The 25,446-nt window shown below is 33.4% G+C and overlaps 1 protein-coding gene across 6 annotated transcripts in view; it reads left to right on the top strand.

Annotated features, from left to right (window-relative positions):
• The window catches only part of Cdh18 (cadherin 18), a 903,781-nt gene that overhangs the window by 321,991 nt on the left and 556,344 nt on the right, over nucleotides 1-25,446 (top strand). Inside the window, exon 3 of one of the 6 annotated variants that reach the window (XM_078016867.1) lies at nucleotides 16,467-16,543. The exons of 4 other annotated variants lie outside the window; for them this stretch is intronic. The gene's annotated coding sequence lies outside the window, so the exon portion shown is untranslated. Of the gene's footprint in view, nucleotides 1-16,404; nucleotides 16,544-25,446 lie in introns of those variants that run through there. One more of the 6 variants, XM_040271737.2, reaches the window with a different exon arrangement.

Raw genomic sequence — 25,446 nt, 5'->3', positions numbered from 1 at the left:
TATAATTTGTTCAATATCCTTCCCTCCTCCTCCCTCTCCTCTCCTTCCACCCTCATTCCCATCCTCTACTGACCTCCCTTTGATTTTCATGAAATCTCCTCCCTCTCCTTTCTTTTCCTTTTTTCTCTCTAGCTTCCATATATAAGAGATAACATACAAAACTTGATCTTCTGAATTTGGCTCATTTTGAATGACCAGGTGCTCTCAAGTTTCATTGATTTTCCTGAAAATGACATAATTTAATTTTTCTTTATGGTTGAGTAAAACTCCATTGTGTATATATATACCATTTTCTTTACCCATTTATCCTTTGATTGAAACCTAGGCTGTTTCTATAGTTTGGTTATTGAGAATTATGCTGCTATAAACATAGATATGCATGAATCAATATAGTATGACTTTAATTTTTTAGGATAAATAATAAGCAGTAGTTTAGCTGCGTCATATGGTTGCTTCATGCCTAGTCTATTTAGAAACCTATACCATCTCTGTATTTGTCCTGTCCCTCCAGGTGGAATATTTCTGGTATTACAAAACTATCAAAATCTACTTTATCAGTTATACAACACATAGAGGTTCAATATTTCACACAAGTTGGTTCTATATACATATTTCCTGAATCTCTCTCTCTCTAATTCTGGCTTTCACTCAAATGTTTGGTTGATTGGATTCATGCATGATAAACCTAAACTCTTCAGCACATATAAATGTCCAGCTATACCTTTGGCTCTGTATCAAGGGTATGGTACCTTAAATACTGAAGTCTTTTAAATCATTGCTCTGGTTTTCTTTTGGTTAATCAAATTCTTGCTGTTTTCCAATTTACTTCTAACTGATCTGGAGGAGTAAGAAGAATCCACACAGTGCCTTCAGTATCTTGCTTAGAATTCTCTTCATATAAATATCTCAATTCATTACTTACCAGTTCTATTTTCTGTCCAATGCAACACAAATCTAAGTTCTCTGTCAATTTATGTTAAGATACATCTTTCCTAACACTAACATTTGAGACCTCATCTGAATCTTTGTCAACATTCTTGTTGGTAGCAACATTCTCTTCATATCAATAAGTATATTTTCTAAGATGATTGATGTTTTCTCTTGTTTTGGATCCCTTAACAAAAACATCATTAAAGTTAATGATCTTTACCTATCCTCTCTTGGAGAAAGATTGAAGCATCTAGGCATTTACAAACCAATCATCTCAAATCTCTTCAAGCTTCTACTTACTTTCCATTTCTAAAACTCCTTCCAGATTTTCAGCTATTTCTTAACAGCAACACTCCATTTTTCAGTGTCAAGTTTTTATTAGTTTCCTTGGGCTGACTTAACAACGTATTACATATTGATGTTATAAGCAGTATAAATTCAATATCTTGCAGTTCTGAAGTCTAAAAGTTTAAGATCAAGATGTGTAATTGGGCTATGGAGAAGAGTCTGTTTCATCCTTCTCTCCTACCTTCTGGCAGTTTGCCGAAAATCTCTGAGATGTCATGGATTAGACAGCATCACTGTAGTCTCTGCATTCATCTTTGAATGATATTTTCCCTGTGTGTATGTCTCTGGCAAAATTAATAGAAATTCAAAATTTATAAAAATTCATGTAATTCATGTTAGATTATAGTCCTTTTAAGGACCTAATTTTAATCGGATTTGTTTATTTTACTATATTCCAATTTAGTCATATAAACATAACTAAACATGAAAAGAGATAAAGTCCTTTTTATGCATATTCATTTTGTTATTTCTATAGTATTAGATATACTGGCAAAAAGTGCTCAGTAACCAACTGATCTTTTCTTTCATCTTATTCTCAGTCTTCAAATCATGGGTTTTCTCTTACTCTATTGGAAAAAAAAGTCTTATTCTGCCCCAATATTTACTTACCATTTCTAACTATTTTCTACATATTCTTTGCATTTGGATGGTTTAACAAAAATTCTAATATCACATGAAAGAAACAACATGTTCAAACTTTAATTTACCATTCTGAAGCATTGTTATTTTGAATAACGTTTATTCTTCTAATAGTCTCCTTCTGTGATTTTGATAATTATTTATCTTCCTTTCAATTCACTGTATAAAACCCATATCTTGTCTTTATTTTATTTTTTTTAACCATCTACTCTTTAGCCTTGACATGTCCCCATATAATTTGGACCAAATAAACCTTTTTTTACAATTGCCTTCTACACCTCAATTTATATTTCCATCTTTAGGATCCAATAACTCAAAAGACTGGGTGGATATCTGTCACAGCACAGACTCCAATCTGTTCTCTGTTAAAAACTCCCTTATAATAAATCTTCCTCCTGACCTCTCTTTTACTACTGATGTTATCCAATGTGACCTGGAAACCATAGAGATTCTTCCATCATTCTTATTTCATAACTTTTAAACCAGCAAGAAAACTAATCCTTAAGAGAAAGTGAGGCACAAATAAGTTAAGAAACAAGAGTTTATTTAGGCTTATCAGAGTGGCAACCTGGAAACACTGGTTCAAGTCAACTGGAATATGTGCTCTAGGGTCCTACAGATTTTGAACATTTTTAAAGGCAAAAAAACAAAAACAAAAACAAAACAAACAAACAAAAAAAAACCGTGAAAGAGGAGAGATTGTTGCAGTCACTTCTCAACAGTTCAAATTAGTGTAGGAAGTATAGCAAGCTGTCTTACAGGAAAGGATTGGGTAATGTAAATATATATGTGTATATAAAGAAGTTCTCAGAAAGGGAAGGTGGGAAAAGGACAAGAAAGAAGGGAAGCTTGAGATGATGCTGGTGGCGATGTACCGGATTAAAATTTCCCAGTAAAATGAAAACAGCAGCTCTTAGCATGTAAATTACAGTATGAAGGGATTGTGTGCTTCATTCAGCCGGTCCTGAGAAAATGATATACAACTACATAGTGCCATATGTTTATTGCCTGGCAGATGTGACTGAAGAGTGATCTCTCATGTCCTCTCAGCATAGTTTTTGGGGTACTTTGACTTTCTGTATATGTTTGATCTTAAGTTTTTCACAATAGTAATAGATTTTTCTTCATATAATTGGTTATATCTAAAGTTTGCTGAGGGTCCATTAATAAAATGCTAGTGTAAGTTCCTCTTTATTGGCTTATTTTAGTATTCTTCCTAGTTTCATGTTCATGATCTGCTCGCCCCAATCTTTCCTACCAGTACCAACAAATCAATTTAGTTAAAAATTATTAGCCAGTTAAAAATTAGGTATGATTCTACTTAAAAGTGCTACTGTGGAAGCATGAATAGTATGATTATAAATTCTGTAAAATCAGAGGTTCTTCCTGGGGATTCGGAGTAAATTTCTTGGTGGATCTGGAAATGGAAAATAAGTAGGAGTTCAGTTGGTGGATAAACACTTCTGAAGCACTAGAAAACTGAAGTAAAACTGTATTACAGCATCCAAGCATGCAGAAACTTATTGAGTGGCAGGTGGTTATCAATGCTAGAAAGAGAACAAAGCCTAATTTGAAAAATACTTGAAAATGTTGGAAAGTTTGATGAAAAGGTATTTTATAACTCAGGGTGATATGTATAATAAAGAATTAGTTTAATAAAATTAGCTCAATGCATTCCAAAAGGACACTTTTGAGTTTCAACTCAGACATACAACAAGGTGGAAAGCCATTGACTCCATCTTTTTACAAAAATAAGTAGAAGTAAGATCAATAGGGAGAGGTAGGAAGGGAAAGAAAGAGGAAATCCTGGGGGAAATATGGATCAAGTTATATTCTATCATGCACAATTGTGGCAAAATGAAGCCTGTTACTCTATATGACTATAATTCACTAATAAAAACATTAGAAAAGAAAAATCATAAATGAAAATTACATTTTTAGATCTATCAAAGCAAGTGAGGTCACCATTTCTTCAGGAGCTGGAAAACTAAACACATTCAAACAAACACAGCAGAAATCTTCTTTGAAACTGAGGCTGCATGAGTCAAGGTACTGACTGGATTACATAGATACTTATTCATTTGAACTACAGGAGTCTGATTAGATCAGCATGAGAGTGGGAAGTCCCTCAGGGCCATAGATGTAAAGGACCCACATTTTATAGAATTTATTCCAAGGAACCTCAAACATGTTTTAGAAGTGAAGATGAGAAAAACCTTGTGGGTATGAAGCAGAGAAGGAGATTAGTCATTGTGACATACACTCAAAGTATTCACCATAACAAAACCATGCACTCTAAGGTACAGTGTCTTACCAGAACATTATACTTATGATGGGTAAAAGGCTTTTTTCACTCTATCTCCAGCTCACCTTCTTGACTTTCCATGGGGAAAGTAAACAGAGTCAAGGTATGAAAGATGTTATGGTTTGAATGTGAATTGTTCCCTCGAAAGCTCATGTGTGAGACAATGCAAGAAGGTTTAGAGGTGAGAAGTGATTGGGTTAGGAAAATGTTAATCCAATCAGTGAATTAATCCCCTGATAGGGATTAACTGAGTTGTAATTACAGGCAGAGAGGGTGTGACTAGAAAAAGTAGGTCCCTGGAGGTATGCCTTTGAGTATGTATTCTGTTTCTGGTGAGTGAAGTCTTTCTTTCCTTCTGATGATCACATAAGCTGTTTCCTCCAACACACTCTTCCACCACCATGTCCTGCCTCACATTGAGCCCCAAACAATGGAGCTGGCTGTCCATGTACTGAAACCATAAGCTCCCAAATAAACTGTTCTATCTCTAAAATTGTTTTTGTTAGGTCTTTTATTCAGGGCGATGAAAAAGCTGACTAAACAAGGAACAAAGGAAAATAGACAGCAAAAATATTACAGACAGTGGAGGGACTAGGAGACAATGGGAGAAAGTCATACCTAAGACAGAGGTCCACTAACAGAATGGGATTTGGTTGGAAGTTTATAGAATACCCACACCTCACCAACACACCCTTGTGGCTATAGTATAATAACCGTGAACTGCAGATCTACATAAAGGGGAAGTTTGTGTAGAAAGACCAAATGAGGGCAAAATAAAACATTATTATTCTTCATATTTCTAAAACAATGGTTTGCTGAACACAATAGTAATAAGAATGTTATTTTAGCTTAATGGATGAGCAAAATGGTTCATAGCAGTATCATAAGAGAAAAAGAAAGGATTACATTGATTACCTGGAGTGAAAAGAACATAAGGGAGGGGGAAGGATACTGAGATATCAGTTAACAGGTTACAGTCAGATAAGAATAATAATTTCTATTAAAAGAAAGGTGACTGTAGTTAACAATATCATATCATATAAATAAAAATAGCTAGAAGAGAATATTTTGGATATTTTCATTCAAGAAGAAGTGATAAATATTTCAGTTGATGAATAACATAAATAGTTTGAGTTGATAAATATAAAACACAGGAACATACCCAGGCATCACATGACAATCTATAAATATTATAAATTTTTATCTGTTATTAAAAAGAAGCAGAATAGATGAAATAGGGATATTATAGAAAAAGTTAACAGCACTTTGCTTGAAGCTGTGTAGTGCTATTAGAAAATGAACTTGCATTAATTATTAATGTGTACTACTAATTCTAGGGTAATCAATAAAAATTGGAAAAGAATATAGAGTTCATATGTTAAGAGAGGAGAGATCATGGAATCATATAAAATACACAAAAATATGGAAAGGGATCCAGGAATCACAAATGGGCATTAGATAAAATTACACAGATAACAAAGCTAATATTTTAAGAAAACCAAAAAGGTTAAATATATTTGTTGATTTTGATAATAGCATATTATTATTGTTACATTAAATGTGGCAATGCATGATATTAAAGGAAGATGTTAATAAAAGAAAAACATGTTGGGGTTGTCTGTACTTATTCTTAATTTTCAATGAATTTAAATCTATCCTTAAATAAAATTTTATTTGGAAGTAAATAAGACAAAAATGCAAAGGACATATAATAGCCATGATGACTTTGAAAAACAAAATGAAATTTGGATACATTTTATTAGCACAGAGAAATACCTACAAAGCTTCATTAATCAAGAATGTGGCTGAATACATTGGTTCATGCCTGTAATCCCAGTAGCTCCAGAGGTTGAGGCAGGAGGATGGCAAGTTCAAAGCCAGCCTCAGCAAAAGTGAGGCATTAAGTAACTCAATGAGACCCTGTCTCTAAATAAAATACAAAAACTGGGGATGTGGCTCAGGGGTCCAGTACCCTGAGTTCAATCCCTGGTACCTGCCCCAACCCTCCCCCCACCACACACACACACACAAAACAAAAGTTTTTATAATTGAATCAAGAGAATAATATAAAATGTCTGGTAGAACAATTGACTTTTGACAAATATATTCTGAAGGTGATATAGATATAGAATTATTAACTCTTTCTCATCAACACAGCAAGTTGTTCATTATATATTAAATGAAATCTACAAGTTTTAAATCAGTTTATAATCTATTGTACTTCTTAACACGTTACGCATATATTTACTTATTTTGAAGAAAATTTATAAAGGCTCATATATAAAAACATAATAGAAAGTGTTGCTAATAGTAGGATATTGAAATCACATAATTTTTTATTTTTATTTTTGTGAAGAGATTCTTTTATTTACTTGTACTGACTATTCAATCCAATAAAATTTTTAAAAAATGAGTTATCAGTATGCAGAATGTGTGAATATCCTTAGAATAATATTTTATAGAAAATAGAATGTATATTCCAAATACTAACAATGAGATATAGAGTTACAAATTTCTTTTCTTTTAGTTTTTATCACTGTTATCAATTTTTTATGTTTAGCATTTATTTCATATTTTATTTAAAAAATATTTAAAGCAACAGTTACTATTTTACAAAACCTCAAAAACAATTTGCTCAAAGTGAAAGAAAATGGTAAGGAAGCTACAGTAGCAAAATTTACATGAAGAATTAGGCAAATGACTCAAATTCTGCAAATAATTCAAATGGGTTGAGGAATTAAATCTATGGCATTAAATTGTATTATTTTGAAGTCATTAGTTACCATTGCTATTTTAGTGGAATAGTAGAAGTTCCATGCTCAACAATAAATTGCACATAAGAAAATTGGGGCAAAGTATTGAGCTCTCTCACAGTGCAAAGGAAATAGCAGAAATTATATTTGTAATTAATGAGGCTGGGGACATAGTTCAGTGGGAAAGAACACTTGCGTAGGATGTGAAATGTCCTGAGAATGATCCCACTACAGGGAGATATAAAGATAATGTCAATCATAAGAAAACCATGAAGAGAAATTCTATTGAAATTATAAGGAATGGGGGTTGCAGATGGAGATATGAGCATTTATTTTGAAAAAGTACATGATGTAATTTACACTGATGTGAGAATTGTTAAAAATAGAAGAAATGAAGGTAAAGAAGGTGACTTGAGCCTCTTCTGTAAAAATTTCATGAGATTCCCCACTATATTATTATTATTATCAAATTTCTGATCACAGAGCTTCTTAGACAAAAATTTAATTGTCTGGTTATTATTAAAGTAGAAGATCTCCATCACTTTACCATTATGGTTATTTTCATGTAACTACTTGGCTGGGCCATGGCACCTGGATATTTTGTGAGCCACCAGATTGTATGTCACCATGAGCATTGTTTTTAGATAAAGTTAACATTTACATTGGTAGAATGAATAAATCAGATTAATCCAATGTATTTAAAGCCTTAAGGGAAAAAAGACTGAGGTCCTCTAAGTTAGAGAAAAGTTAGCCCCAGACTGCCTTTGGATTGGAGCCACAACATCAGCTGTTTCTTAGTCTGCAATCTTTAAATTCTGCAAATTTTGAACTTCAGACTCAACAGCATTCACAATCTCATGTGCCATTTACTTAATACAAACTTCTTTTTCTCTCTCTTTCCCTCTTTCTGTAAACCTTGCCCCGTGATTGCACATGTACACACACACACACACACACACACACACACACACACACACACACACTATTAGTTCTGGTCCTCTGGAGGCAAAACTGACTAATATACTATCTTCTGTGGTTTATTTCTAAGTGTTTGCATACAGATGTCTCTGATTCTCCTTAAATATGTTATTTTCATTCCAATAACATAAATCCCTTTTCCTTTAAATCTATTTCTCTATAGACTTTCTATCAAGACTAATTTTCTATATCACTGTCATTTCTCTAGGCCTATCTAGAAATAAAATTTCTCCCTGAGTCTTCACTGACTCATCCAACACAACTGCATTTTCATCTAGCAATTTTATGGCCATTTATAATTGTTCAAAGTATTAGCATATTTTATAATATGAATATTATATTTCTTTTGCTATTGCTGTGCTTTCGGTATCTCATTCTGAGGTAAAATGACTCCTTAAATCCCAGTGAGATACATCAGTAAAAGATTCACTCTTACTGTATGCCCTTCATGAGTCATCCATGGCTTCCTTCCTTGGGACCAAAGTTGAAGGAGCAGAGCCTATTTGGAATACCTAAACCTTATAAAAGGGTGAAAGAGAAAAGTTTCTACCACATGGAGTCTCACAAGCTTTTGCTCATAAGTGATGCATAACATATCCAAAAGTCCACTTGCATCACTTTGGGTAAAACAATTTACATGGCCATGCCTTTATAAATCTTACCTAATATTTTATATGTATAATGCATAGTTTCCTTAGTAGTTAACTTCAGTGGGACGCATGTATTAATGCGTTTTTGTCAGTTACTAATAATAGAATAAAACTGGAAATAAAAAGCAATGTGTAAAATTAATATATGGTTTCTTTTATCAGAGAGCACAAAAGCAGAAATTAGCCAGATCTTAGAAAGGACTGGGAAGAATGGATACACTAGGCATATTAGCTTCCTGTGGCGGCTGGTACTAAGTTACCACAGACATGGAAACTAAAACAAATGAAATTCATTCCTTCATACTTCTGAAGGTCAAACTATAAAATTATTTCTGTACTTAAACAAATGCATAGACAAGGTGGCCCTTTCTTGTGCCAACAGATCTAGGAAAATCTTTCCCTTGTCCCTTCCAGCTACTAATGGCGGCTGACTTTCCTTAGGCTCTGACTGATCAACCAAATCTACAAGGCCAAGACCTTCGAATCCTAAACCACATTTGTCTCTGTGTGTCTAGTCACCACTTTTCTCCTCTTTATAAGTATACCTGTGATTATATCTAGGACTTAGGTGGATATTCGAGGATAATTGACATATCATGGTCCATCTCAAGATACTTAACTTAGTTACATCTTCAAAGAACCTCCTCTGCAAAGAGCCCCCTCCTTTTTTCAATCCTTTTTACTATCTTCTCTCTTTAATTTATTGTTGTTGTTGTTGTTGTTATTTACTTTGCCATATGAGATATTCAGTTGCTTGGGTATAGGGGTTTTGGGCATATTTTAAGAGACATTTTTTTTTTCAGTCTACAACATTCTGTCTTCTTTTCTTATTACTATGGGACTTATGGCTAGTTCTCTTCTTCCTCCCTTGTGACCTAGCTTTACTGGTCATTGATCCATGTAACAGAGCAAGACTGAACAATTTTCATATCATATGTGCTGTAAGGCACATGGAGTAACTTTTTAAATTTCAGATTTATATTTTTATGATTGAAGATCTTGTTGTCTAAGGATTCCTCAGGAGTCCTCTCATGGTTCACTCAGTTATAACCAGGTGGCTGTTTTCAAACATGACTGTTGGACCTCCTCCAATAGGGAAGATCAATATCAATGAAGAGTTTATCTTTGTAATCTGAGGAATATCCTGAAAGGCATCTATTGTCTTGGCATTGAATGTAGTAGTCTAGGGGAAAAATATTGCCGTGTGCAACAAACCTTCAAAATAACTTCAACATTCGTTTTAAAAAATTTTACACTTTGCTTAAATTTTACTAAAGTCAGTACATTAGTACTAGAGTGATTGCAATAAGCTTGGTACTGAATTACATCTTAAAAAGCCACATTGTGTTCTTAAAAGCCAGGAGGATGAGTTGACAAACTCAGCTGTTCTTAGACGGTAAACAATTTTGATGTGTGTTCAGGGACAGAGATGTGCATGGACAATAAATTTCTCCTATGGGTATTACAAAAGTGCTGAATCACTAATATACAGTGGTCTTTATCTTGATTTATACCCATGTCAGGAAGCATAAACTACTGTAAAAACAAGCTCAGTGGTATCCTACATTTGAATGGTTTAACACCATATTGTTTTACACATCAAAGAGAAACTTTATTTTAAACTTCCACCACGTATATCTCTATCCTGATAGTATTTCTTTGTAGTTCAGAAATATTTTAGCCAGGTTTTCTTAAAAAGAAAATCACCATGCCTTTGTCTAGCATTTTCAAAGAAATTTCTCCCCATTATCTTTTTTGTTTTGTTGCTTTCACAATATCTTTGTGAGATGAATAGAAGAGTTATTGTTAAAGATGAAGAAAATTGAGACAAAGATTAAAAGGCCATTTAATGACAGAGCCTGAGAAGTGACTTTATTGAAAAAAAAACCTTTTTTTGTAGCAAATGAGATGATATTGAATCTTCCTTATAGAAATGCCCATTGGAGAGATAAAAGAGAAGAGATGTGATCTAAAGGTGTCAGTCAAGGAATGTGATCATCATGACACCAGGGCAATCCTTCCTCCCCAGGGGAAGATGAGGAGCCACATATCACTGTTTTTAACCTTGTTTCAAGTGATCCTATTTCAGGCAGTGCATACACTTTAGTAAAAAAAAAAAAAAAAGAAAGAAAGAAAGAGGGGGCTGGGGATGTGGCTCAAGCCGTAGCGCGCTCGCCTGGCATGCGTGCGGCCAGGGTTCGATCCTCAGCACCACATACCAACAAAGATGTTGTGTCCGCCGAGAACTAAAAAAAATAAATAAATATTAAAAAAAATTCTCTCTCTCTCTCTCCCCCCCTCACTCTCTCTCTCTCTAAAAAAAAGAAAGAAAGAAAGAAAGAAAGAAAAAAGAAATCTCTCTCTCTCTCTCTCTCTCTCTCTCTCTCTCTCTCTCTCTCTCTCACACACACACACACACACACACACATACACACTCAGATAACAGGAGATGTGCCCCCTTAACAACTTTTTAAACACTCAAGTGCTGTTGATTGTAGGCACAGAGCTGCGCAGTGGATCTACAAGTTTCCATCTCTGTAAAATTAACTTGATAATGTTTCATTGAGTCTATATACTGTACCTTCTTTATGATTAGTGGTGTTAAGAAACTTTTCACAAACCATGTTGGGCTTTTTCTTTCTTTAGGTAATGTCTATTCAAATCTGTTGCCTAATTTAAAGCAGTTTTTTTTGCCTTTTGCTATTGAGTTGTAGGAGTTCTTCATACTTTTTTGCATGTATATATTTTGCAATATATATATTGTTTGACACTCCATGAATCTGCTGCTATCCTCCCTTACTAAAAGGGAACTACTGTATAAGTGAAATCATATAGTGTTTATCCTTCTGTTACTGACATATTTCACATGGCATAACCTCTTTAAAGTCCTTCCACATTGCTGCTGTGATGGGATTATTTTTTTCTTTTCTAAAACTGGATAATGTTTCATTGAGTCTATATACTGTATCTTCTTTATCAGTTCATCCTTGATAGGCACTTAATTTACTTCTATTTTTTGGACCTTGTGAATAATTCTTCAATGCACTTGAGAGTGAAAATATTTGTTTCAAACAACAATTTCAATACTATTGGATAAATGCCCCCAAATAAGTTTTCTAGACCATAAGCAGCTCTATTCTAGTTTGCAGGGGAAACTCCATCTTGTTTTCCATGGTGGCTTCACCATTTTACATCACCTCTATCAGTGCATAAGATTTGAACTTCCCCAATTACAAAGTTGTTTGTTTTTTGATAATGGTGACAGGTGTGAGGAATTATTGTGGTTTTGATTTGCATTGTCTTGATGATTAGTGGTGTTAAGAAACTTTTCACAAACCATGTTGGACTTTTCTCTGTCTTTAGGTAATATCTATTCAAATCTGTTGCCTAATTTAAAGCAGTTTTTTGCCTTTTGCTATTGAGTTGTAGGAGTTCTTTATTCTTTTTTGCATTAACCCTATAAAATATATGCTTCAAAGTTTGTTTCTTTCCTAATTGGGTAGATTGTCTTTCACTGGGTTGTCTCTTTTCTTTGTTTTAAAGAATTTTTTTCAGTTTGATGTAATCCTGCTTTTCTATTTTGTTTTGTTTCCTGTGCTTTTGTGTACATAACCAAGAAATCATTACTGAAATCATAAAACTTTTCCCCTGTATTTACTTCTAGGAATTTTACAGTTTCAGGTCTTAAACTTGAATGTTTCCCCATTTAGAGCAGTGTTTTTTTGTTTTGTTGTGTTTTGTTTTGTTTTGCACTGTGTAAGCAATGTTCTAATTTCATTATTTTGCAAATGAATAGTCAGTGGTTCTTGGAAGAAACCAAAATCTTCTTCATGGAATTTTCTTTACACACTCCACAGAGAGAAGTTGAACAACTAAATTGTGCTGATTACTTGGATCTATATTATATTTAATTGGGTTTTATATCTGTCTTTTATGCTAGTATCATCCTCTGTTGAATATTCTTGCTTTATAATTTATTTTGAAATTGAGAAGTGAAAGGCCTTTAGCATTTTCTTCTTCTAAAGATTATTTTGGCTATTTCAGTCATTTGTAGTTCTATATATATATTTGGATTGCTTTCTCTATTTCTGTAATAAACACGACATGGATTTTGAGAGAGTTTTCATTGAATTTGAATTGTTAGTTACTTTGGGGGCACAGCTATTGGGCAAGTATAGAAAAATGGGGATGCTGTGGTGGCAAGGAAGAATGCTGAAGATGGAGAGAAAATAGTCCTCTGGAGTCATGCTTGTGAGGTATATCAAGAGTGATGCTCCAGAAGTGATGCTCTAGAAGTTCCTATCTCAAATAATAATAATAACAACAACAACAACAACAGTTTCATCTTGTAGATTCTGCTTCTGACAATTGTATTCATACAGTGATCTTCATTTATGAAATTTCAACATAGAGATTCTGAATGCATGTAATTTGCAAATACAGAATAAGACACTGACACACTATGAGAATAGAGTTTATTTGGGGGAAATTTATATCTAAAATGCTGATAAGTAAGTAGTTTATACTCCAAAATAAAGCATGAGGATAAAAAAGTTTTCACACAAACATAAAACCCATTTAAACATATATTCTATAATTAAGATTAATTTGTTATAGTACAGAAAATGTCATACACAAAGAAAACATAACTTAAAAAATGCAAAATCATCTGACCAATTTTAAAACTTTTCTACACTATTTCAATATAACAATGGATATGCATACATGAATTGCATATTGGAGTCAATAATCCATTCTTTAATGATATCTGCTTTTAGAATTTTTCATAAACCCAAAATTTCCCTAAAAAAATTAAAATTTCAAAAAACATCTGTAAATAGACAAATTTTGTATGTATGTGTGGGGAGCCTTGTGTTTTATTTACTCTCAGTGCAAATTTTATTTTCACATTTGGCAACTCTGAATTCCTGACACCTCTGCAAATGAAATATGGTTAACAAAAAAAAGTTTATGAATCATCTTCCTCTCTGTTAACTCAGTCTCTAAAATCAGATTTTACATTGGAAAATCCTTCACCCCATGACCATGTGAATACTAGACAGCTGACATTTTCGCAAAAGCCATCAAGTTGCGTACCAGGTATTGCTGAGTGAGATGCAATCATCAATTATGATTTTCTGCTTTGAGGACACCTCCTTCCTTGCTTTTCGATAATTTTCACCAGCTTTGTAGTGAGCACTAGGTATGTGGGAAGGGCTTCTAAAAATCCCTGAATCACATCAGTAAGCAGGAGACACAAACCCCGGTTTTCACTGGTGATACATCTTAACACAGTTTCTGCAAAATATAAATTTTAATTTGCACTTATTTTTTATGAGAAGTACCTTCTTTGAACATATCTGCTTGTAGATCTGGGGGAGGACAGAAATATAACTTTGCAAGCAGTAAAAAATTGGGATACATCTGGGCACTAATAAAGGGCAGTGATTTAAGAATCTTTCTAAACATGATCTGTTTTAATCCTCACAGCAATTGTATTTCTCCATAAGGAGACAGGTACGTACTCAAGGTGATTGCACAGCTTGTATTTGATGTAACTGAGTGAGAGTCCCTGTTTCCCTATTTAAATCTGGTTTCCTCTGATGGAAAGACATGCTGGGATTATTTGTAGTACAATTATTTTCCTTAGAACACAAACAAGTACTTCAAAGATATTGATCTACTTTTATGTATCATTTTAAAATACTCTGTCTCACACATTTCCTACAGGACAAGCAACAAAAAAATGTAAATATTAAATATCCCAAAGCTCCTTCTTGTAAAATTAAAGTCCTTTGTCATGACTGGATTATTTTTCTTGTTCACTGCTTTTCAAATATCTACTACTCACATAGATGAGAAAGCCTACTACACAAGTAGATCAGAAAACCTTCTCACTGGAGGTTTTCTGAAATATCTTTCCTCCAATGCTCTGACTCCCCCAACCCCCAGAACAAGGCCACATTTTTTTCATGTTTTCTATCTTCACATAAAGTCATGCAAAGTCTGAGTGAGTTTATTATACATACATCGGTGTGTTTCCTAATGGTTTTCATAAACACATCATTAAATTTGAACATTCATTCCCTCTAACTGCTGATTTGTAAACTCTTTGATGAGGCCGGCAGTGATATCTGCAGTTATGACTCCCACTTCCATGGAGCTGGGCAAATAATGGGAGCTCAAACCCTGAGGAATGTGGGAACTTCATGAATCCAGGAAAGGGTTCTAGATCCTGTCAGGGAAAGAAAGAAAGCATCCATAGTGTGGCCAGTGCCAAATTTTCCCTCAAGAACAGGCTTGCCTCAATCCACTCCTGTCCTTAAGCACTGGATGGAAAAAACAACCTTGAAGAAACAGTCTCCATCTTCTCTCAGAACACATTTTATACCAGCAGCTGAGACTATTGGTCACTTCAAAGCCTCTTACTCAGATCTCTGTGCAACACTTTGTTTAGACTAGTGCTGGATCCATGAGGTACTTTCTTTCACTCTTTTCCACCTGGTATTTTCCTTTAATTTACCTATTTTGTGGTAGTACAATAGGCTTGTATGCTAACATATTTTGAAAAAAATGAAATTATTAAAAGGCATAAATTATAAAGATGAACACAAAAACTATATTTAAAAATATAAGCACTGATACAAATGTTAAAATATTCAACTATTTAAAAATTTTGGTAACACATTATTGTCAAATGTTGAAGAATAATATAAAGTATTCTACATTGGTAAAAAGCAAAATACATATACTAATTTTTATGCTGTAATACTTCAGGGAATTAGAATATAATTTTTTCACTTATAGGGAGAAAAGTCATTCTAGTCATTTAGAATTAGAGAAAAGTTTTGATATTTTCACATGAAGTATGCTTTTCTAACATTTTCATTTGGTACATACTCTGTGATATCATTTGATATCTTCAGTAGAATCATCCTAAACAGTACTTATACAATAAATACAACTTGTTTTGGGGAACTGATTTACTGAAAGATAGTATAAATAGAGTCATTTGTATAATATTAAGGAAATGTCAATTTAATATTAATCACTCACAGAAAAAAAAAACTATAAGTGATGTATTGGCACATTTGAAATACATCACTGGGTCAGTCTTGGATGAAGACACGGAATCTTTATTCGATGGTGGGTTGGAAGGGCAGCAGGAAGTCACCTCTGCATCCTTCCTTCATTCAACTCCTTGCAGGAGATAGTGTGCACTCTTAGAGCAAAAAATCTCAAACCACCAGTGAGGTAGGGAGTGGATCAGAATAACCCAGTACAGACAGTGTACAATGCCCAAGAAAAATGGGAACTAATAGACAAATTACATTGTATGAGAATAACAAAGATTCTTCAGTCGCCATGCACTATGTGTTGTCAAACATGGTGTGGTTAGCAAAAGGCGGCAGAAGTGTAGTTTTCTCCAGGGAGAAGAATTTCTTATATGAAATGGAGCCTCGGGGTACAATGGAGTTTGCCTGGTCAAGGCATATACAGTTTGGCCATAATAGGATCAAATTAATACATTTCTGGAACCCACCCACTTACCCCCCCCCTTTTTTTTAATATTAGCAACTAACAGTTTCTCTATTTTGGGGAAGTATCACTTTTGATTTTTTGTAAATACTTGATTGTCAATGAAATGTGACATTTTTAGGCCATTACTAAGAAATCACTATTATTCCAGGAATAGCATTTGCATATTCTCCTCCACATTCTTTACAAGAAGGCACAGAGAAATAGCTAGGCAAGCTTAAAAAAAATATTTTTTTGAACTTTCAAAGGCATACATTTAATAGCTCAGTTTAAAGAAGCAGAGTAGGTGTTAAAGTTGATGATGACAAGACCATGTATTTACAGATAGTGTTCCTGAAGCCACAAAACCAAGAGCTTGTGGAGAAGCACTTTGAGATACTTATAAGAATACAGAGCAAAAGGTAAGAACATATTTCACACTTCCCATTGTTGTTGTTGTTGTTTTTCTAGTAAGATTTCTTTCTCTATGTGCCTCATTGTGGAAGGAGAGAAAGATAAACAGCGCTTTCTGAGCTTTCTGAGCACAGTGAAGTTAACAGTAATGATTTTGGAGCCTGCATTTAGTTTGGATGTAGGGTCTACAAAATACAGAATTTAACACCATGATCAATGTGAAATATTTTTTAACCTTTATTTTTGTTGCACTAATTTTGATATTTGAGCTGATTTCACTTTCTACAATATTCTGCATCAGCTTATGAACAAGAGAAAGGCAGAAATTCAGCCTTGCTATTCAGCATGAACTTTTCAATGATTCTGTTTTCTGTATGATCATCAGAATTTTCCTCCCATAGCTGGAGACCTGCTGAGATGTGTATTTAAGTGCAGGAATACAATATTAGTCTTGTGTAGCAGGAAAAGAAAACTGTAGCTTTTCATGTTTCAAAAAAAAAATCTTTTCTTCTAGAATGCTGATTGCAAGCTAACCGGTAATAATTCCATCTGGCTGTGTTTGCACCTGCTTTACTTCCTAATTCTCATCTTCCCTTTTGAGCAGGAAAGTTTTTGCTGTTTCTTTCAGGAGTGGTTAAAATCTATTCCTGTTAATAATAGGAATAGTAACAAGTATTGTGTGCTCATGTAGTTTCAACAAAAACAAGCTTTAATTAAAAAGCAGCTAAAATCAAGAATCTGTACGTTTTTAAAACTAGAAAACAAATGCAGAAAGATCCTGAGAATTCAGTTCATCTTTTATTTCATCTTTCCTAAACCATCAAAGACTTAGGAAGTCTTGATAAGCTTTCAAAACAACATATAAATTAAATTAAGTTCTGGTTAATTTTCTTATAAATGAATGTTTTTGGAAGTATTACAAAAACACCTTAGAGAATCTACAAAATACTGCAGATAAATGAGGATTCTTTCTTGTATGCACAAATGTACTTTAAACAGATAAAATATTAAAAAGTCCCAATTTGCATTACATTTTAGACTAAATTAGGTTGTGGGGATAGTAGCAGAGTGCTTTTGGATTTTAATTCATGAGTGTGCAATTGTTACTGTTTAGATAAAATGTATTGTTATAAATCAACTACCTAATTGTTGGATAAGCAGTGACCCAGCAGTAATTCACAATATTTGTCATATTTTATGTGAAAATTTGACTTTTCTACAGGAACGGGAAATCAGAACAGAATAAATATGATGAGCAAATGCTGATCATTTAACTATAGAATGCTAAAATCCAAGGAAAGTCAGTGTTGCAAAGCTACTGAAAGAAATATATTCCCATCCATTGATATGTCTTTTGGATACAACTGGCTACAACAGAGTAATAGTTTTCCAAGAAAAATTCAGGGTTCATTCACATAATTTAGATTATTACCTCTAAGGAAAAATAATCAGGGTAACCAAAACCCAACACAAAGAGAATAGTTAATTTCAATAGTTGTTTAAATTTTTCCTAAGACATGTGTTACATGGTAAATATTTCATTAAGTATAAAATATAATAGAAATGCAGACTTCCTTTCTCTTTTTCTGATTTGTGTTACTAAGACAGCCAGAGTAATGTTGGGTTAAATCTCATATGGCTGCAACACCTTTAATCTATTTATCCTTTGATAAATTTTACTAAAATTCCACTGTGTCTCCCTTTGCACAAATGTAAAATGGAAGTAATAATATAATATAGCTCAAAGAGTTTGTACACTAAAATAAATGATTAAATAAATGTAAATGACTTTCATCAAAGCCTGGTAAATATAGAAGATTTTTAAGTTTAATTTATTATTATTTATGTTTAGGGAGATGCTGATATGATTATCATATTATTATCATATTTATCACTATGAAATGAATCAAATTTCTCTTTATCAATCACCCTGGAATAAATAATGCATATTTCTAAAATTTGGCACACTAAACCACTGGTTGCTATTTTTTTTTATGTCCTTCTCCTTCTAGTGACTTTAGTTTGTAAAGTGGAAAGAGAAAAATTGTCCACTTATGAATCATGGGAAATTCTTGACACCAAAAGACGGTTTAAGGTGCACCAAATATCCCTAGTATATTAATTTACGATACCCTTCATTTTTTTCTATGTGCTAATGTGTGTTGAGGACTGGTAAAGGTGCAGTTTAGTGTTAGTGAATGTGGTGAGAAAATGTAGGAGATTTGTTTGTATTTTAAATACTTTGTAGATAAAATATATTGCTTAAATTTAGTTTAGTTTTTAATACAGTAGTATAATTAGATGTTATTATCATGCTGTACTAATGAAAGGAATATAATGAAAATAATTAGATGCCTGTTACCTGTGTGATTATGATAAGTAACTGCATTTTCTCATCCTAGATGAGCTTTCGGCCCTGCTTTATCTCTACCACCTAACTCTGGGCCTCACATAGCACCACTTGTTAAATGAATGTTTAATGAAACAGTAAATGTGCCTATAAGGTGAATTCTCTGACTTATTGTAAATCTACTTAAGCATATATAAAGTGTGTAATAAAGTATTTTGCCCTAGAAAAGTCAGTATATGCCTTTATATTCATATGAATATAAAGTCATATGTATTAATGCCTCAGAACTTAAGTTGATTAACTTCAATTAATTCTCAACCTTAAATTAAGAGGTTGTGATCTCATTATATAAAACACAGTTGGGTAAAATATTTTTATTTACAGTTTTCAAAGTCTTGCCAGCTTATTATGGAATGATTTGAGTATCCAATAACAATAAAATACATGCTTAGCATGCAATAGACAGTAATTATGAGTATGACACCAATAATTGCAAGATGGTATTCAGATATGCTGATGTATGTATTTATTTCAAAATGGCATGATAAAGAGAATGGATTCTTCCTAGAATGGCTGGATATACTTTCTCCAGATGTTGATGTATGAGACACCAGTTAAGCAGTAGTAAGGTAAAGGTCATTTCTTTCAGGAGGAATGCATGCTTAAAGTTAGAAGAACAAGTAACATTCTTTTTTAATTTTTATCTTTATATTTTTAAACTATGCTTTCATCAGTGTGACTTTAGTGCTTGCATAGTGTAAAGTCTAGAGAGATACAGAGTACTTGAATGGCATGTTCATTTTTATTTGTTAAGATCAAAATGATTTTGCTATTTCAAATCGAAGTGCTATAAACATTGATGTGGCTGTCATTGTAGTGTAGTGATTTTATATCCTTTGGGTATAAACTGAGGAATGGGATAATATTCCATTGTGTATGTATATAACACATACACAATGGAATATTACACAGCCTTAAAGAAGAATGAAATTATGGTGTTTGCTGGTAAATGGGTGGAGCTGGAGAATACTATGCTAAGCAAAATATTATGCTAAGCAGTTATACATGGGAAATATTTCACAGAAACTGCTTTAAAATTAGATTGTAGTATTTAAAAGTAATAAACTATTATGTTTAACCTATCTTTATATTTTGTGAAAAACACTGGTAGAACTATTTGAAAAGTAAAAGGTATACAAAGAGACTTTTGTATATTGTATATGAACAGTTCGATTTCTATTTTTGCAAATTATCTAAAAAAAACTAAACAGTGCACATAATTTTTAGCCTCTTAATAGTTTTTCTAAAAAATGTTACAATTTCAAAAATCAAGTTGCTGAAGTTTTCTATGTCTTCACTTTAAATGTAGTGTGCTTTTTCAACTTGCTGATGTATCCTGTACCAATGACATTCATTTTTCTAATTCTTCCTAATAAGTTGATCCATTATGGGAATTATTTGCATAAGATAATGAAGTAGGATTACAGAAGAATTAGCATCAATGTAATTAACACATGCTCCACACCCATACAAAGTGCTACTGCAGACTCACCTTACACATATCAGAGAAGGTGTATTTATTTTTCTTCACTTATAATAGCAAATTAAAATACAAAAGAAGTCGGAAAATTTGAGTGTTCCAATATTATTTAAAGAAGTTGACATAATTGTGCCTTCAATATTGTTAATAATTAAAACAAAAATACTTCAATTCATTTCATGAATGCCTTAAAATTTTTGTTGAATACATATTTCAGAGTATAATCACCATTTAATCAAAATAAATTAGAAATATTTTAAAATCCTTAATAGCATCTCTTATTATAATTCTGATCACTGCATTTGTGAAATTTCTTTCATTTCAATTTACATTCACTTCTTCTAAGTCAACATGTTTTGATCTTGTGGTAAATGTTGTTTATAATCCAAAGGTGATTATAAGACTACATCCTACTTATTATTTAATAGATCTTCAATTTAGTATCAGTGCACTCAATTTATCTCCACTAGATCTAAACAAATACTGTGTTATAAAGGTCAGGTTTGACTGGCACAAGCAAACAAGTAATCCTAATAAAATCTCATTAAGCATAAGCATGTTTTCTACCTTCAGTGAGTTTCTGGATGAAGTTGTTTTTCAGAAATAATTGAAGGGGAATTAGTAATATTTCATATTTCTCGGTGTGCCTTGTTTGTCAATGTTAAATAATTTGTGTAGAATAAGGTCAAAGACTATTATACTTTCTTTTGTATATAGCATATACACATATTTGTGTGCTTTAACTTGCATTCTTACTTAGAAGAATAAAATAATGGATAAATCCTTAACTATGAATATTAATTGAAATTTAAGGCAGATTTTATTAAATGATAGATTTGAAGAGTAATCAAACATTCCTCTTACCATTCTAAGAATCTAGCCATTTAAAAGATCAGTTTTCATATGTAAATACACTATACATATATACTACACATATATACATATGCAATGTACATATAAGTATATATATATACAACATGGAAGTGAAAATATATCTGTAAAATATTTATGTATGTTTAAAATATTTTATTTTCAAGTGTGATTTAATTGTGGTAAAATACTTCTTCTCTTAGTTTTATTAACAAAACAAAAGTTATAATTTTCCTTCTATAAAACTTGCTTATTTCTGCCCAAACATAGTCATTCAAACCCCATCCAGGGGCTGGGATTGTGGCTCAGTGGTAGAACGCTCACCTAGCACATGCAAGGCCCTGGGTTCAATCCTCAGCACCACACAAAAATAAGTAAAATAAAGTTATTGTGTCCAATTACAACTAAAAACATAAATAAAAAAAGAAAATCTGCAGCCCAGATCATTTGATCTAGCTAAGTCCTGCTTCCAGTAGCAGTCTTCACTAAATGCTGGCTACATTTTTTTCTCTTCTTTCATTCATCATGTTATGGTGACTGTATATTTGCTTTTTTTTGACATTTTTAATGATAAATTTCAGGCAATCATAGATTTTATGAGATATTAGTAAAGAAAAATGTAAACAGTTAATTCTGCAGTTATTAGAAAATTTTCATGTATTTTCCTATCCTTTAATTTCTATAATCACAACTTCTTTAAAAATGAGCATTTTATCTGTGCTGCAGAGAAGGTAGGAGGAGAACAGAGGACCCATGCAAAGTGAACTGTACATCCTGAAACTGTTGGAGGTACTGAGTGGTGAAGTTGAAAATACTGGATATGTTAGTTGCTTGTTTCTTTTTGGGGTTGTCCCCCTGCTTCCAGAACACAGCTTGCTCTTGACCTCCATGTTTTGCTAGTCATTCCTCCTCAATCACTCCTGCTAATTCTTTTTTTCATGCATAAATATTATTCGGTCTCAGGGTTTAGGGTTCTGGACTGCTCTTAATCTATGCAATGCTCACTTTCTGGTGATCTCCTTGAGATAAATGAGATTTATACATTTTTATGCCATGAAATTTCAGATTCAACCCTCAATACCCAACTTCTATGTAACAGTTTATGCTACCTCTCAACTAGACATCTGCTGGGAATCTCAAATGTAAACTGATCCTCCCACTCTTGCACACTCAGAGACATACACACCCATACACAGGGCATGCCCAGTTGCATACACATACCCAAGCACTGTACTCCAACTGCACAGAACCTGATTCCCTTCACTATCCCCCTCTTATTAGGCAGCAATATTGTCATTCTCACTACTCAGGGTGAAAGGTCATTGTTGGGTCATTTTTCTTACCCATCCTCCATCCACTCCATCAACAAACACTATAGGATCTTAAATCAAACTCCTCTCATCAGTTAATGTAAACTACCATCACCTCTCACCTTTGCCTTGAAATTGTTCTAACTTCTTTCCACCTTACTCTCCTTCATGTTGCTCTCCCCAAGTAACCAGAACAATCACCCATTTTTTCACTAAATGCATGCCATTATTCTGTATAAAACCCCAGAGGTCATTCATGGTACAGTTAAAACTTTAGACAAAAGTGAACAGAGTTTATTCAAGCAACGAACAATTCATGAATCAGCCAATTTTCAAAAACAGAAGAAATTCAGAGAGCTCCATTTCAGCAGCTTGAGTAGTGAGGTTTTATATGCTAAACACATAGATCGTTACTTGATTGGCAACTAAAAAAGCATTTGACTTATTTTTATATGGTCCCCAGTTACATAACTATTGGCTAGTTGGCTTTTTTTAAGTTTTTTTATTGTTTGTGGTACACTTTTTTTAAGTCAGTTAAATGAAACATCTCCAATTTTAGTTTGGGTTTGCTTATGTAAGAGCACCAGGCACAGAGACAAACACTTGCTAGTGGCTTCCTTCACGTTTTCTTTAATACTCAGTGGCGATACACTGAGGCTGGCACACATGCTCTGGTCTGTATGAGCTGCCCCCTCATGTAACTTTGCTTCAATCTTCCTTTCCCTTCTTCACTCAGATACCCAGTGTTCCCATATATTCTCCTAGCTTGCAAATTTCTTGCTATTATTTCTACTTGTAGTGATCATTCTAGATTCCTGCATGGCTGCCTATTTCATTTCTCTGAAATTCACCAACAATGTAATTTCTAATTTTTACCCATTATCTTCTTCTTACTCACAATGTCATCTAACTAATAATATATTCATCTATGTAGGTAGACATATTTTTCCACTTATTTCCAACTATAAGGAAAGCTCAATATCAGTTAAATGTAGTCTCTTTTGCTCTCTGAATCATCCAAGCACCTGGTTGGTATGGAGTGGATGTTCAATTAATATCTTCATTTTAATATTGAATTATAATGATTCCTGGGTATATTTTCTTCATTAGTTGAATATTCCTTTTGTCTTGCTTTTATCTCAACCTCTAACTGCACAAGGATTTGCATGATCCTGTATTTCTGTTTATTCTTCTAGTTACATTTTGATGATGATCTGCGTGAAAGTAGGCATAGAAATGATAGATTTATCTTGCAACAGGACTATTAAATCAGGATAATACTCTTTTTCTTCCAACGTACCTTTCTGATTATTTATATTATTGTTTGTGATACTGGGGATTGTACCCACTGGTGCTTAACTACTGAGTCACAGCCCCAGCCCTTTTTAGTTTTATTTTGAGGCAGACTCTCTCACTAAGTTGCTTAGGGTCTCCTTGAGGCTGGCTTTGGACTTGAAATCCTCTTACCTCAGCCTCCCAAACCACTGAGATTACAGGCATGTACTACTGTGCCTTGTATTCCAGATTATCTTTAGGTACAAATTAGTTGCTAAAATGTCTTAAGCAACTTTTATTCTCCTCAATTCAAATTATGAGTCAATTGATTGTCTTGAATATATCAGGATCATCTTAAGTTAAGAGCCCTTCATGCAGAGACATGCAACGAACAAATGCCTCCAAAGCAATTAACAATGAAAATTCTGCAAGAAAAGCAAACACAAAAATAGACAATAATAATGTGAATCTTAAGTAAGAATAGTGGGGGAAAGAATGAAGGGATTTATCACAATATACATTGCAATAATTCTGAAAATTCTGAGGCCTGCTTTGGACTTGAAATCCTCTTTAAGAACTTCAAAAACACACTTTAAGAATTTTCTTTGTCTTCAAATTTCGGCTCATAAAGCCCCTCCTCCCTCGTCAGATCCTGTCTCCTTTCACCCACTCTCTCCATGGGCCTCAGAGTCTCTCTGGGCTCCCTATCCCAGATTTTGCTTCCGCTCCCTTCTTCAGTATTTCCCTCAGGAACTAATGTTATGATCACTGACATTGTTTCTTATAGGTCTTATTTCTGTTAGTGCTTGGCCAATAAAACTTTATGAAAACTTTCTCTTTGACCTTATTATTTCCAAGCTAACCCATGAGGCTGCCATTGCTAATAACATTTTTGAAATATCTTTTATTGAAATATCTTGACAAAGAGTTACATCAGAAAGCTGCTTTCATGACTTTATTGTCATGCCTGTGTATCCCAGCTACATTCTGAAATCAGACTCTTGGCGTTGGAATGCAATTAGTCTGCCCAAAACAGAAGTGTGAAGTGTGTATGTGTGTTTGTGTGTGTGTGTGTGTGTGTGTGTGTGTGTTTATTGGCTTTTTCGTGGGGGAAGGGGACAACAGTTTTTATGTTTTGAATACAAATTATTTTATATAAAGTTGCTAACTAAAAATGCAGCTCCTAGAGACAGAGAATAAGAAAAAATTGAGACTAAAATGAGATGAGATTCAGATTGAGACTTAAATGTTGGGAGACTTAGCTCTGTCCTGGGGAATATGCCTATACTCCTCTTTTGATAAATGGGAGTACATTGGCATTTTGCTGCTGAAAACCACACACCATCAGTTTATCTCCTACATAATCCAATGCTGTAAATTATGACTCAGTTATTTCCCAGAATAACTTTTAAATAGTGGGGGAAAGAATGAAGGGATTTATCACAATATACATTGCAAGAATTCTGAAAATTCTGAGGCTGGCTTTGGACTTGAAATCCTCCTTAAGAACTTTAAGAACACACTTTAAGAACTTTTAAAGAAAACCTTTAAAACAATGTAACTTAC

This window comes from Ictidomys tridecemlineatus, chromosome 1, assembly GCF_052094955.1.
Source record: "Ictidomys tridecemlineatus isolate mIctTri1 chromosome 1, mIctTri1.hap1, whole genome shotgun sequence".
Lineage (NCBI taxonomy): Eukaryota > Metazoa > Chordata > Mammalia > Rodentia > Sciuridae > Ictidomys > Ictidomys tridecemlineatus.
This window is presented reverse-complemented; position numbering and strand designations above follow the sequence as displayed.